We start from the raw sequence: 14,715 nt of genomic DNA on the forward strand, positions 1-14,715 counted from the left end.
TAAAATGGAATTTAAATCACTGTTACCATAATAGTTAAAAGATTACATAATTTTGAATAGGCAGTTGTGAACTGACTTTTGAGTGTAACACATTTATTTTTAAGTCAATATTCTGTGATGGGGGATAGATACATGGTATTTTGCAACATCCCAAATACATCAATTCCAAGTTAATCCTGTGAAAGTAAAAACTAATTTTATCATATTAAATTGTAAGTTTAGTAAAAGGAATACTAATAGCTTATTGTTATCTTAAAAATAACGAAATATTACACATGATGCAACTTGAAAATTAAGGCAGATTCTCTCAGTGCCTTCAGTGGTCCTTATAATCAATTAAAAATGAATCTAATAAGATGAGCTTTAAATGGCACGAATGAGCTAATTAAGTTTCAAAGAGGAACCTATATCCTATCTGGCAGCAGCTTGTTTGGAACAGTATTCATCACATGATTTTGGTGTCTCTCCATTCTGCAAATGTGAACTTGAAGACTTTTGGTCCTTCCCTTAAATGTTTCTCATTCTCTTTCAAAGACCACAATAACCCCTATGTCTACAAATAACAGCACATTTTTGTTTTCTTTTTAATTTTTTTAACGTTTATTTTTGAGAGAAAGAGAGAGAGTGCAAGTGGGGGAAGGGCAGAGAGAGAGGAAGACACAGAATCTGAAGCAGGCTTCAGGCTCTGAGCTGTCAGCACAGAGCCTGAAGCGGGGCTGGAACTCAGAAACCGTGAGATCATGACCTGACCTGAAGTTGGACACTCCTCCAACTGAGCCACTCAGGCACCCCAACAGCACAGTTTTTCAATTCTCCTGGAGTTGAAATGTTACCATTATTAACTTCCCTCTTCTCCTTGTCCATTACCCAGTGTGATGTCAAGTCCTTATTTTCTGGTTGTAGCTCCCCCCACTGTTGTCACCTTTTTAGTGCCACTCACCAACAGCAGAGCTTCATTTTCTCTTATTTTGACTATTAACGGGTTTTTCCTGCCTTCGGTCCATAAGACACATTGATATGTGATTTTATTGCTGGGACGTAAGACTATTCATGTCATCCCCTTTTCTCAAAACATTCTTTCTCCCACAGCCTGCACTCCCAAGTATCCTGGCATCACTCCAGCCTGGTATATCCCATTTCTTTTCCAACCACTGATTCTCATGATTCTTGCATTTCTTAGATTATTCATTACCCTCAAGGTATGCGCTACTCTTTTGTGTTTTTGCTTGTTTCTGAAATCACCAGCTCCCATTTTTTGCCCGCCGATATCTTTCCTTTATTTCACAGCTCAGTATAAGTGTTTAGCCCTATTTTCCTGCCTAACAGTTAAATCGTATTACTTATAATCTACTACGAGTTATTTGTTTACATTTACTACCACCACCACCGCTACATGTTCATTGTCTCACACATTCTTCACACTATCTCCATGGCATATATTTAATGTTCGCTACTTTAAATAGGTGATAGACTGAGACTGAGAATTTAAATAGCTTCCCAAGGTCCCATAGCCAGCTCTAACAATTCAGGACCAAAGCTATATCAGGTTACTCTGAAGCCACAGGACCCTGATATTGTATGGCAATCCGTAGGTACTTTCATACCATAATTGGGTGATACGTATACTTACATAGACATACACACAGGACTACTATAGTAAATGTAGGTGATAGACATAACTACTGTAATGTAAATTTAGGCGACTTTGGTTTATTTTGGAGTTTTCAGAAATATTCTGACTCGTAGCCAATTAATGGCATGTTTAACAACTAATGTATCTTCTATATTTCCTGAGTGCCTTCTTGATGAAAGGTGCCTGCTGTGCATCACACTACCTATGAAGGAATGAATTCCTCTGAAATTTGAGAGTGTTCTCACCAACCCAAGAGTGTTTATTCCTTGAATACTTGGTGGATTCCATCTTTTGTGGTTGGACTTATGATCCTCAGTAGGATTCTGAGAATAAATTAAAGAGGCGGACATTGACAGTGAAACAGAGCTGTTCCTGTGCCTTAAGAGCCTTGCTTTACTTTTAGCGACAGCTAGGGATAGCGTTTAGTAGTGCCTGGGCCATCTTGTGCTGGCGTGGGGCTATAGGACAGCACTGTCCTAAGTCACAGGGAATCCAGGAAGAGGCAAGTCACAGATGTAACAATTAAGCTGTGAGGCAGCTTTGGTTGCTCCTTTGTTTCTCTACCAATTTGGGATCTTTTGTGTGCTTTTTTTTTCATTCATTTTCCGTTCTGAGCTCTCCTTTGCTAATTAAAATTCTAATCACTCTGACAGCTAGAAATAGAAAAAAAATATATATATATATAATTCTTCTATGCTAGAGAAGGTAATTTCAAGGTGTTTTAGCTGCCAAAGAAATAAACAGAAATGAGACAAAGAAGCTAGTTGTCAGAAGGACAAATGAATTCTGTTTTCCCATTCCACCTAAAAATAAGAAACTTTAGCAAAGGTAACACATTCCTATTTGGCATTGTAATAATTCTAAACACCTAAAGGATAATAAACATGCTTTACTTTCCTATAGGTAAAGGGTTTTTTGTTTTTGGTTTTTTTTTGGTGAAAATAGTCTTTTCTACATTTCTTCATGTCAAACATAATTTACTCTTCTTGGAGAGACATGTAAAGTAGAACATCAAAGGTTTGACTTGATCTCTGTGATATTTTGTTTTTGAAAGTGTTTCCTTTTAATCTTTGATTTTTTTAGATTGTCATTAAATATTTAAGGGAGTAGAAATCCATATTTAAAACAAAGAGAAATTTGTGGTATGATTTCTTTAATAAAATTGTGATGTTATATTTTAATGCCAGCTGGTCTAGAAATGTTAAATAAAATTGCATCCAAGATGCACTTGAAAATGAGTTTTCTAGAAAGGTAGATTTCCTGAGAAATTTTCCAACTAAATTAATAATCAGACTGAGTTGTGACTGTGTCTGTGAGGGACCCAGAAATTGGGTAGAGTTTGAAAAATATTTACCAGATAAGCTAGTCTCTGAATTTTTTGACATTGACTGATTACTTAATTTTACTAAATTGACCGTACACTTGTGAAAATACAATGAATTGGCTGACTGATCCAATGTTATTTAAATCTAATTGAATATATGTTTAAAAAAAGATGCTGTTAATCAACAAGGGTCATTGAGTGATTCATACTAGACATCCAGATACTTACATAGGTTTACGTACAACACAAGGCCTCTAAGGTTTTGTTATGAAATAGGGTTGTTTATTGTGTGATATAATTTTCAAAGAGACAGTAGTTACAGCAATGTATTTTTCAAACTTCCACAGCCTAGCCAACTGAAGATTTATTTATATATTATTTTTTTTATTTTTTTATTCATTAATTTATTATTTCATGACCAAAAATTAGGATAAGATTAAGCTGATTCAATAAAATCTACATTCAGTGGTGGTTATAACTGTTCTTTTAAATCCACTGCATACACATATGTTTTAGAATCAAATAGCTAGTGTAATTCTTTATAAAAGTACACCTTCGCCGTGTTATTTTATTCATGAGCCAAACTGTGTTTTTGTTGTTCTTGTTAAATGATTGATTCAGTAAGTGTATCATCCAGTAATAAGGATTTAATAACCCACAGATATCAAAGAGTCCGTAAGAAGTGAGTGTTGTATCTGTATCAACTTCAAGAGACTGATATTCGTAGAAATACCTAGGGAGAGTACTACATGGCTCATATATTGCTGTGAAATATTTAAATCAACTAATGTTCTTTTTTACCTTGTAAAGTAGCACACAATCATGAATGAATGATTTATTGTTGTGTTTATTCTACAATGCCTTTGAAGACACAGTGCTTTAATGAAGACAGCCTGGCAGAAATTTCATGGATAGAGATGGTATAGATACTGTTGAGCTAGTAAGTTGAGAATGTATGAAATTAATCATAATATTTTCCAAAACAGAAAGAAAAAGTCAGATCATGAATATCTCGATGTTTATTGGCAGTGCACTAGATAAAAGTTTAAGTCTCCAACAGAATATTCGGGGATCATGGACCTGTTAGTAAACATCTGGGTTGTTGTGAGCAAAATCACATAATGTCTTTGAGTCTCAATTTCCTAATCTGTAAAATAAAGTCAATAATAGCATCTCTCAAACAGTAGGTATAGTTGCTCATTATTTTTCTGTATGAATACAAAGGGATAAGACCAGCCCTAGCTATTTTATCATAATTATGATACATTTTTGTAATTGTTATTGAATACCTGCAATGTTTAAACTTTCATGCTAGGAATTAAGAGAGACAAAGATGAGTAAGGCAGCAGCACTGACCTCAAGAACCATTTAATTTAGTAGTAGAGACAGCTACGCATACAAATAATTGAATCAATGAGAGAAACGGAGTGACGGCTGAGTAGGGAATAACCTAACTTCTATATAATGGATACAAATAATTGTGTTATTGTTTGCCTGTTTTTACTTCTGTCCAACTAGTCAGTTATAATATTATCTGGGAGTCCAACATGGTCATGCACCTTAGATCATCTCATTGAGTTTGCGTATTTAACCTGTAACCAGATCAATTAGGATAGTTGCAGATGCTTCAGCATGGCTTCTGGCCCTCAACAGGGGTACGGCGACCATATAATTTTCTGATAAACCAGATGCAACTGAGATTTCCCTAAACCAGAACATACTGAGAGCAAAAGGGGCACCCTTAATAATCGTACTGGGGTAACAGGAAAAAATATGAAATCAGAACCTGTAGTTAGCTTAGTCAGAGCCCATCCTTGGGAATAATGAAGCTGGCTTTGAATCAAGTTTCTGCCCATTTCCTAGCTTAACCCTAATTCCTATTTCCAGATTTCTCATGCCCTTTGGATTTGGATTTTGTGTTTGGTCAACATAAACTCTGCCTGAAAGGACCCGCCCTTCCTAATTTCTTTGCTTCTTGAGGCACTGTACACGTTCTGGGGAAGACAGTGATTCCCAGCACCGTTGTGCTTGGCTGCTGAGACCTGCCAAGTCCACAGTGATATCCTGTAAAGGAACACTTGGATATCAGATCTAGGGCTAAGGACAAGGCTGCATGAGAGCTCTCTGATTCAGTAAGAGTGAGAAGTCAGTATACTTAAGCATACGAAATTCAATGAGAAAGGGTTGTGTATGTGAAGATGAGCTATCCAATTTTGGCTGTTACCAATAGGCAAATATTACGATTTTTCACAGATATCTTCCAACTGATAAATTTTATAAATAAAAACAGTACTTATATTATTTTAAGAAATCCCCTTCGAACCTGAAATATTTACAGTAAGCTACCACCTGTTTCCAATACTGTCCCAAGTATGCAACAAAAGTGGTTTAATTTGATGCATACTGTGATACAGCACACAGAGAAAGACAAAGGGCTTTGATCATAACCTTCTCATTTATTTCCTGTGTGACTTTGAGCAAGTTGTTTACACATCTTTGAGCCTCGGTTTTCAACAAAGACACAAAGATAGTGACAACTATCCACTAGGATCTTTGTTGGTAAAATGCTAAAAAATTGGAGTTTTATCCCCCTCCTTCCTTTTGCTGTTTCTGCTATTATCTGACTGGCTCTTTCTGTCTTATCTTTCTATCCACTGAGAGAAAAACACCCACTAGGAAGTTTAGACATGTGCCTGACTAATGTTTAGATTACGTGTTTCTCCCCCATCATTCATGGATCAGTGACAGCTTTCTCTACACAGTGTCCTCAAAACAATAACAGGCACAGTTGAAAACAAAAGCCAGTCATTTCTCTATCCCAGCTTTGAATTTCAGGGGACTCTTTTCTTATTCCCTCTTTTAGTATGGGAGGTAAAACATGCAAACAAACAAAAAGAAGTCTTGAAATTCATACTTCTCAGCCATAAGAATCAGGAATTTGGAACTTTCTACATTCCAAAAATAAAATATCAAAATCATCTTTGATATCAAGAACCAAAGTCTCCTATACTAAGAACATAGAGCTTATGAAAATTAAATATACAGTATTAAAGAAGCAGGACATGACATGAGAGCACTTTGTGTTTTTTTCCTTTCTGGAATGAGATGCTAAGAGGAAAAGTTAGGCGAGTCATCAGGATCAGACAGAGCTTAGGATCTTTGAGAGATCTCAACTCTACCTTTCCTTGGAGTTGATATCCTCACAGGCAGTCGGGCAGGGGATGATTTGAGGAAAAGGGGTTTTGAGCTTTTCAGGCAGAAAGGGATCAAGGTCTGCTTCCTGACTGTAACCATCTGAGGACCCAAAATTGTATGGCTCCCAATGACACTAAGGGAGTCTTCAAAGGAGGGCAAATGGCCTTCAGAACAAGAGGGTCCAAGATGACCAGTAAATCTTCTTTGTTCCAGCTCCAGTAGAGAGGAGATAAGAAAAAACTATTTATGGTCATCAGGGAAGAGGAAGAAATCCCTAGCTGGTCACCAAGAGCTGGAGTAAAGTCTTCCCAGAACGGAGTCTGTGAAGATACGGCAGACGTGTTTGAGTTTCAGATGATGAGCAGTGCAGGTGAGAAGGGGTGTTGGGAGCCTGTTACCGTGTGTAATCTGTGTGACATTGTTCCAGAGGGAGAGGAGCTAAGAGCCTTGGCATAAACTGCATCCCTGGAACACAGAAAAGTCGGGACAGCTTGAAACCTGAAGCTGTCCTTCACTGCTCATGTTACTTTCAGCTCTGTATGATTTAGCTCCTGGTAAGTTCTCTAGCCCCATTTGCTACTACTCTCCTGAGTCTACTCTAGCCCTGTGCTTTTCTTACTCTTCTTCAGACAGGAGAAGGTTATTCCTACTCAGACCTTGGCAGGCTGTTCTTTCTGCTGAAAACGCTCTTTGTTCAGATCTTCACAGCTTTGTTCTTTCACTCACATCTCCAATCTTCGTTCAGATTTTTCCTCAGAGCTCCAAGGTTCTCTTCTTAAAGATGCTACCCACATCATTTTTCCTAAAATAGCCTCCTCTACCATCCGTGCCATCCGTTTATCCTGCTTTATTGTTTCCAGATTGCTTATTATAATCTAAAGTTATAGACTTATGTGCATATTATGTGTGTGTGTATGTGTCTCCACTAGAGTGTAAGACTGTGAGGGCAAGGATGTACCAGGTCTCCTTCATGTTTATAGCTCTAGCGCCTAGCATGTAACAGGTTTCAATTGATACTAGTTGAGTGGCTATATGAATGAATACATGAATTCTTGCACAAAGATATGACCTGGAAGAGAAGGAGCAGAATGAGTAGAAATCTTGATAGGCTGGATATTTACCACAAGCGTGAAATGACTTAATAAATCTGAAGTGAGCGGGTTGCTTTTAACAGGTGAGATTCATAGTCCGTCCACATTCAGACATGCAAACACACTACTGCCTTCCCTCCACAGACCAGAAATCGGGGTTCACATGCAAGCTACATTGTATCAAAGTTGCTTTCCTTCCTGTCTGAATTGCGATAATATATTTTAAGTCTTCCACGTTTTTATTGCCAGTGCTGATAAGGTATTAATTTGAACTAAGCTCTTCTCTTTCAATCTGTATCTCATCAAAGAACTGTAGTTTAATTAGAGAAATTTTTTGGAAATATTTTTTATTGGGCAAGAGAGCAGTTATTCTAGATATTTTATCCAGATCATGATCACACACCCACACCAAGTAAAGTACTCTGCTATTCAATAAAGTTTGTAAGGCATTTGGCCAGACACATGTATGTTTGGAGCTATACATGATTTTTGCATCCATTAGTTTTTCTCTCCCGATTCATAGCATCTTCCTTAAAAGCCAGTTTGTCAGGATCTTGAACCTAGCCTATGCATTTATCTCCATTATTACTTCTAAATTCCTGCAAGTGACAAATAAAAAAGGAATAAATTCTCTTCAGCCCTGGAATTTATTTTCCAGGCAGGGCTGTCAGTGGACCAGACTCATTAAACAAATGAGATCAGAATGATAAGAAAATTACAGCTGAAAGTATCCTCAAAAGAAAACTACAGGAGAGATTGGGGGAAGATCAAGGTAAAAGAATAAATGCAGGGAGCAAAAGCTTCTCTAGGACACTTGTCAGAATAATTATTTAAATGTCTTAAGGTATTGAGGAAAACCATGCCCAGCCCATGTCTGCAGTCCTACATCGAATATTTGACTTCAGGATGAAATTTGAGAGCCACACACTTTAGGGTGTGACTTTCCTAGCTGGGAAGAATGCTTGGTGTTGGCCTTCAATTTTACAAGAGAAGTAGTTACAGTTTGAGGTAACTCCAGACTGTCAATGAAGACTTGAAATAGGAAAAAACAAGCAAGCAAAAACCAAGCACTTCCTTTGAAAAGCAAAATAGACTCAATTTCCTCAATGTCAGAGGAAATTTCTCCTTATTTTGGCAGCTGGGCGGGGGCAGGGCGTGGGGAATGTAGGGGAGAAAAATTGTCTGCTTGTTACAGGCCCCTTGACTTTACAGTGAATGTTAGCAATCAGTAAGTCAAACCACATTGAAAGCATTTGCAGACCAGACCAGACCAGAATACTGTCCTGATCATAGCAGAGGCATACTGGGGAAATAAAACTTTAAACATTTGCAGCGAAAATCCACGCCAGGTATTATACCAATTAGCCTCAAACATCTTTCCCATATATAAAAATATGTCCCAGATATTTAAGGAAAATCAACAACATGGAATCAAAACACCAAGATAAACAAGGAGATCAAATTAGTGCAGAGCAAACAGACAAAATTCAGGAAAGAAAAACTGAACATTCTAATTAGTACACTCAAAAAGATTCAAGAGAATATACCATTTAAAAACGAGAGCAGGAATTTGCAAAATAGAAAAAAAATCAATGAGTATATTTGTTGGAAAACAAACATAGGAATGCAAATATAATTCAACAGAAGGGCTGAATAAAATAATTCATATTATTGAAGACTCTATTAGTAATGCAGAAGATGAAGTCCAGGAATTCTCCCCAGACACCCAGCCAGAAGACAAAATGATGGAAACCGTGAGTGCCAGGTTCCTTGTAACAGTAGTTTTAAAAGGATAAACAGTACCTTGAAGCATAATCCAATGTAAAAATAAAGGAAACATTTTCAAAGATAAAAAACAGAACAAAAAAAAAAAAAAACTTAGGAGCTTTCTCTTAAAAGGGCTCCCTGGGTGGTTTAGCAAAATTTGTACAATAACAAAAAAAAAATCAAACATATCCTGGAACTTTTTAGAACTCCATCAATAAATAAAAAATCCTAAATGCTTTCAGAAAACAAGAAAGGGAAATTAAGTTTACTTTCAAAGAAACAGAAACCAACATGGTTATCAGATACTTTTTATAAAATACCATATAGAGAAAATAATGGCACATATCCTAGAATAGGTTCAAGAAGGTATTGTTTATTTCTAGTCTAATCTGTGTTGTTTGCCTCTTTCTGGTAGCTTTGGGTTTAGTTTTTGCTTTTCGAGGTTTGGGTTTAGATTATTTTCTTCCTCCTCTACATTTTTAAGTTGTAAAATTGGGTTGTTGACTGGACATCTTTCTTCTTTTTTAATATAAATATTTAGAGATGTAAATTTCCCTCTTAGCACTTTCATAGCATCACACAGATTTTAGTATGTTGTGTTTTATTTTCATTTGTCCCAAAATATTTTGTAGTTTTCCTTGAGATTTCTTCTTTGACCCTTTGGTTGTTTAAGAATGTGTCATATAATTTTCATATAGTTGGGGATCTTGTAGTTTTCCTTCTATTGATTTCTAGTTTAATTTTATTATGAAAATATACATTTTATGATTTGAACCCTTTCTATTTATTAAGACTTGTGACCTAACGTATGGTCTGTCGTGGAGAATGTTCCATATCCACTCGAGAAAAAAATGTGTATTCTGATGCTGATGGGTATAATGTTCTGTATATGTCTGTTAGGCTTAATTGGTTTATAATGTTAAGTCCTTTATTTCCATATTAATCTTCTGTCTGGTGTTCTATGCATCATTGAAAGTGGGCTAGTGAAAATTCCACTATTACTCTAGATCTTTTTATTTCTTTATTCAGTTCTGTCAGTATTTGCTTTATACATTTACAGCATTTGTGTTTAGACTTGTAACATCTTGGTGAATTGATCCTTTTATCATTAGGGAATGTCCTTCTCTGTGTTTTGTAACAGTTTTTGACTTAAAGTCTATTTTGTCTGTCATTAGGATAACTAGCCTAGGCTCTGTTTTAGTTACTATTTGCAAGGCATAACGTTCCTGTCCTTTTACTGTCAAGCTATGCATGTCCTTAGATCTAAAGTGAGTCTCTTATACACAGTATATAGTTGAATTCTGTTGTTTTTTTAATTTATTCAGCCAATATGTGTCTTTTGATTAAACGAAAATTACATTTACATTTAATGTAATTACTGAAAGGGAAGGATGTACTACTGGCGTTTGGAAAATTGTTTTTTGTGTTTCTTACAGCTTTTTTGTCCTTCATTTTCTCCCTTACTGCCTTTCTTTGTGTTTAGCTGATTTTTTGTGATGATACTCTTTAAGTCCCTTCTCATTTCCTTTTGTGTATTCTGTAGATATTTTATTTGTGTTGACTGTGAGTATCACATACATTTATCTTAGAGTTATAATCATCTGTTTTAAACTGATACAAATTTAATATCAATCTCATGCCAAAGCTCCTTTACACCTCGGCCCCTTTTTATATTATTAATGTCACAAATTACATCTTTACATATTGTGTGTCTGTTAACATTGATTTATAGTTACTTTAAACATTTATCTTTTAAATCCTATAGAAAATTACAAATAGAGTTATGAGCTAAAATGATAATACTATGTTTGTTTATGTATTTACTTTTATTAGAGAAATTTATATTTTCATATGGCTTCAAGTTACTCTATTGTATTGACTTTCTCTTGCAGCTTTCAAGATTCTCTCTTTGTCCTCGACTTTCAACAGTTTGATTATGTGTCTCAGTGTAGGTTACTTTGAATTTATCCTACTTGAAATTCACTGAGTTTCTTGTGTTTGTATATCCATTCTCTGCACCCCTCTCCCCCACCAAATTTGTGAAATTTTCAGCCATTATTTCTTCCAGTAAGCTCTCTGCTCTTTTGTCCCTCATTTCTCCTTCTGGGACTCCAATTATGCTATCTTGGCCTACTTTTTAGTGTCCCAAAAGTCCCTTGCATGCTGTCCATTTTTCTTTATAATTTGTCGGGGTTTTTTTGCTTCTCATACTCAGTCGTTTCCAGTGACTCATCTTCATGTTCACTCATTCTTCAGTCTGATTAAGTCTACTACTGAACCTCTCTAGTGAATTTTTTCACTTCAGTTGTATTTTTCGGCTCCAGAAATTTTGTAATTCTTATACACACATACACACATAACTTTTTCTTACTATTTTCCTTTCGTTCATAAATCATTCTGATTTTGTATAAATTATTGCTTGTATTCTCTTTTAGTTTAATTAATATACTTAAGACATTTGTTTTAAATTTTTGTCTAGTCAGAGGTCTATGTTTGTTTAGTTTTGTTTTTAGAGATTAATTTTGTTCCTTTGGATTGGCCATATTTCCTTGTTTGTATGCCTTGCAATCTATTGTTGAAAAGTAAACCTTGGAAACCACAGCTACCTCTTTGAGCGTATGCAAACTGGCTATGTGCAGGGGAAAAGCCTCACTAATCAGCCCAGCATGAAGACTTAAGGTCTTCTCAGACCTTTTCTGAGCCTGCATCTTCTTTGGGCCTGTGTGTGTATATTCTTCAAAATATTCCATACAAATGTCTGCTTTTCAATGTTTTAAGTTCCCCAGGAGTCTCATTCCATCTTCTTGGGGACTTAAATGTTCTAGTGCATTTCTTTGCTCATAATTTCTTGCCCCAGGCATCTGCAGGTCTTCAGTCTCCCTGCAGTTTCGTGTGCCATGGTGTCTGCCACAGCCTCCCATGGCTTTCAACCTGGCATCCGTCCTATGCTGCCATTCCTCTCTGAGCTCTTAGTCCCGCAGTTTAGAAGCTAGTCCTTCTTGGATCTCACAGAAAGGCCACAATGTTGCACACAAGTTCTGCTTTTTTCCTTCCATCCCAAGGGAAGGAGCTTGGAATTGGGCAATTTCCCCCTGACTTTGTCATGCCACCGAAGGGAGGGAGAGTAGTAAGGGCAAGCAAAAGCACCATGAAATTTCCTACCATTTTGAGTGTGGCTTTTTCTTCATTGGTTGTTTGCTTGGTTGCTGCAGATTTTTAACTATTTTTTTCGGACCTCCTACAAAGCTATTTTAGTTAGTCTGGAACTATTTATTTGATGTTCCTAGGAGAGGATGAGAGCCTGAAGCTTCCTAGTGTGCCACCTTATGTCCACCCCCCGAAAGGTATCTTAACTCTATATGTGGTCTGATGTATATTTAATTGTGAGATTAAAATAAAGTCTCATTTGGGCATCCAGAGATTCAGTGAGCTTACCAGTCATGATGTCTTTCTGCATAAAAAATTCAAAAATACTGCAGCAAAATCTTAATAGTAATTTTAAATATTAGTATTGTTATTACTATTATTCAGGTAGTAGAAATCAAAGAATGGTAAATTAATAAACAGAAAACATAGGATTCTGTTTTTAAAATATTGATAAGTAATAAAAAAATGCAATAACAATATAGGATAAAAATTCTAGAACAGTGGTTGATTACAAAGAAGACCGGAAGCAAGAGAGAAAAGTGATGGCTTGTTATATTCTTGTGCTGTTCAGATGGTGGATGCAATTTATTATAGGTTTTGATAACAAAAGCTTATGTGTCTGGCAGAGATGATATGGTATAACTGAGTTTAAAAGCACAGATCCATGGGGTGACTGAGTGGCTCAGTCTGACTCTTGATTTTGGCTTAGGTCATGATCCCAGGGTAGTGGGATGAGCCCTGAACTGGACTCTGTGCTGAGTGTGGAGCCTGGCTAATTGCTTTTTCTGGGTTGCCTGGGTGGCTCAGTGAGTTGGGCATCTGAGTCTTAGTTTCAGTTCCGGTCACAATCTGGTGGTTTGTGGGTTCAAGCACTACACTGGGCTCTGTGCTTAGAGTGCATGCAGGGGCTGCTTGGATTCTCTCTCTCTCTCCCTCTCTCTCTGTGCCCCTCTCTCACTCATGCTTGCTCTCAAAAAATAAATAAATAAGCTTAAAAAAAAGATTCTGGTTTTTCCTTTCTCTTGCCCCTTTTCCCTGCTCGTGCTCTGAATAAATAAATAAATAAATAAATAAATAAATAAATAAATGCACAGATCCTGGGCACCTGCCTGGCTCAGTTGGTACCACATGTGAGTCTTGCTGTCAGGGTTGTGAGTTTGAGCCCTTGTTGGGTTTAGAGATTATTTAACAATAATATATATACATATATGTGTGTGTGTATATATATATATATGTGTGTGTGTATATATATGTGTGTGTATATATATGTGTGTGTATATATATGTGTATATATATGTGTGTGTGTATATATATGTGTGTGTATATATATGTGTGTGTATATATGTGTATATATATGTGTGTGTGTATATATATGTGTGTGTGTGTGTGTGTGTATATATATATATATATTCTTTTTAAAAGTGAGAGTATAGATCCTAAGTAAAGTCCTATAAATCACAACCAGTAGAATATTAAAACAAATGGTAATATCCAGTGCCAGTGAAGGTATAGTGAAACTGATGACCTTATACACTGTTAGTGGAAGTGGAGTGGCTGAAGTCTTTCTGGAGAACAATTTGCAGTATTCATCAAATTTTAAAATATGAACATTTTTGCCCAGCACTTCTACTTTTGTAAAAATTACCTGGCATTTTACCTAAAAAGACATGTATAAATATTTTATTAACATATGTTTTTTCTAAAATGAAAAATAAAAGGAAACTTGTACATCCATTACATGAATGGTTTTGGATTTTAGTGAATACATATTGTGAAATACTGTTTAGCAGCTTAACAGAGAAAGATCAATTGACATGCAAACAGCTCCAGGACACATCATTAGGTCAAAATGCAAGCAGAGAAAAGGTATACATTATGACTGTATTGTATAAGTAACAAGATGATATCACATATTTGTATGTGTGTTTGTAAATGCATGGGAAAATCTAAATTATACTAATAGTTAATGATGGGAATGTGATTGGGCATGTCTTGGTGAATCAAAAGATTTTCGCTTTTTACTATATGTGCTTCTGTATTGTTTGAATGTATTGCCCATATTTTGTGTGTGTGTAAAATCAATGAAAGCATGTTTAATCAAACCAATTTGGAATAATATGACTGCCTAGTCACATAGGTAATTTATGTTTGTCATTAACATGGCTGAAAGGACCTTGCTACCATTTTTAAAATTTAAACATTTTTTTCTTAGAGGTTTTGGCACAGACACAAAATAACACAAAAATTGTTAGGGTCAATCCTGGTATTATTGAAGATTAGTAAACAGGTAGAGATAAATTTGTCTCTCTTCTAGGAAAAGAAAGAATGCAAGAACCGAGTGCTAAGTGGAATCAAATAGAAATGTGTATACAATTGAAATGTTTAAATCAACCAGTTCAAAACAAGGCTAATCCAAACAATGATAACCTGATTGTCTCCTGATGTATTATTAATTTGCCTATCCAGCTACTTAGTTCACTGTTTGATACAGTGTTATTTTTAATTTGTGTGTGGTGTGTTAATTTTCATATGTGTTTTTTGTTAACAATTATAAGAAA

General features: G+C 35.9%; 1 long non-coding RNA gene across 3 annotated transcripts in view; it reads left to right on the forward strand.

The window, feature by feature from the left end:
- LOC112861609 (uncharacterized) overlaps positions 1–14,715 on the forward strand; it is a 445,815-nt gene that overhangs the window by 267,269 nt on the left and 163,831 nt on the right. For all 3 annotated transcript variants that reach the window (XR_015250511.1, XR_015250510.1, XR_015250512.1), the window contains one exon: positions 6,366–6,522. This is a non-coding gene — a long non-coding RNA (uncharacterized LOC112861609). The remainder of the gene's footprint in view (positions 1–6,365; positions 6,523–14,715) is intronic.

Source organism: Puma concolor, chromosome A1 (assembly GCF_028749965.1).
Source record: "Puma concolor isolate L17-30 chromosome A1, mPumCon1.1.hap2, whole genome shotgun sequence".
Lineage (NCBI taxonomy): Eukaryota > Metazoa > Chordata > Mammalia > Carnivora > Felidae > Puma > Puma concolor.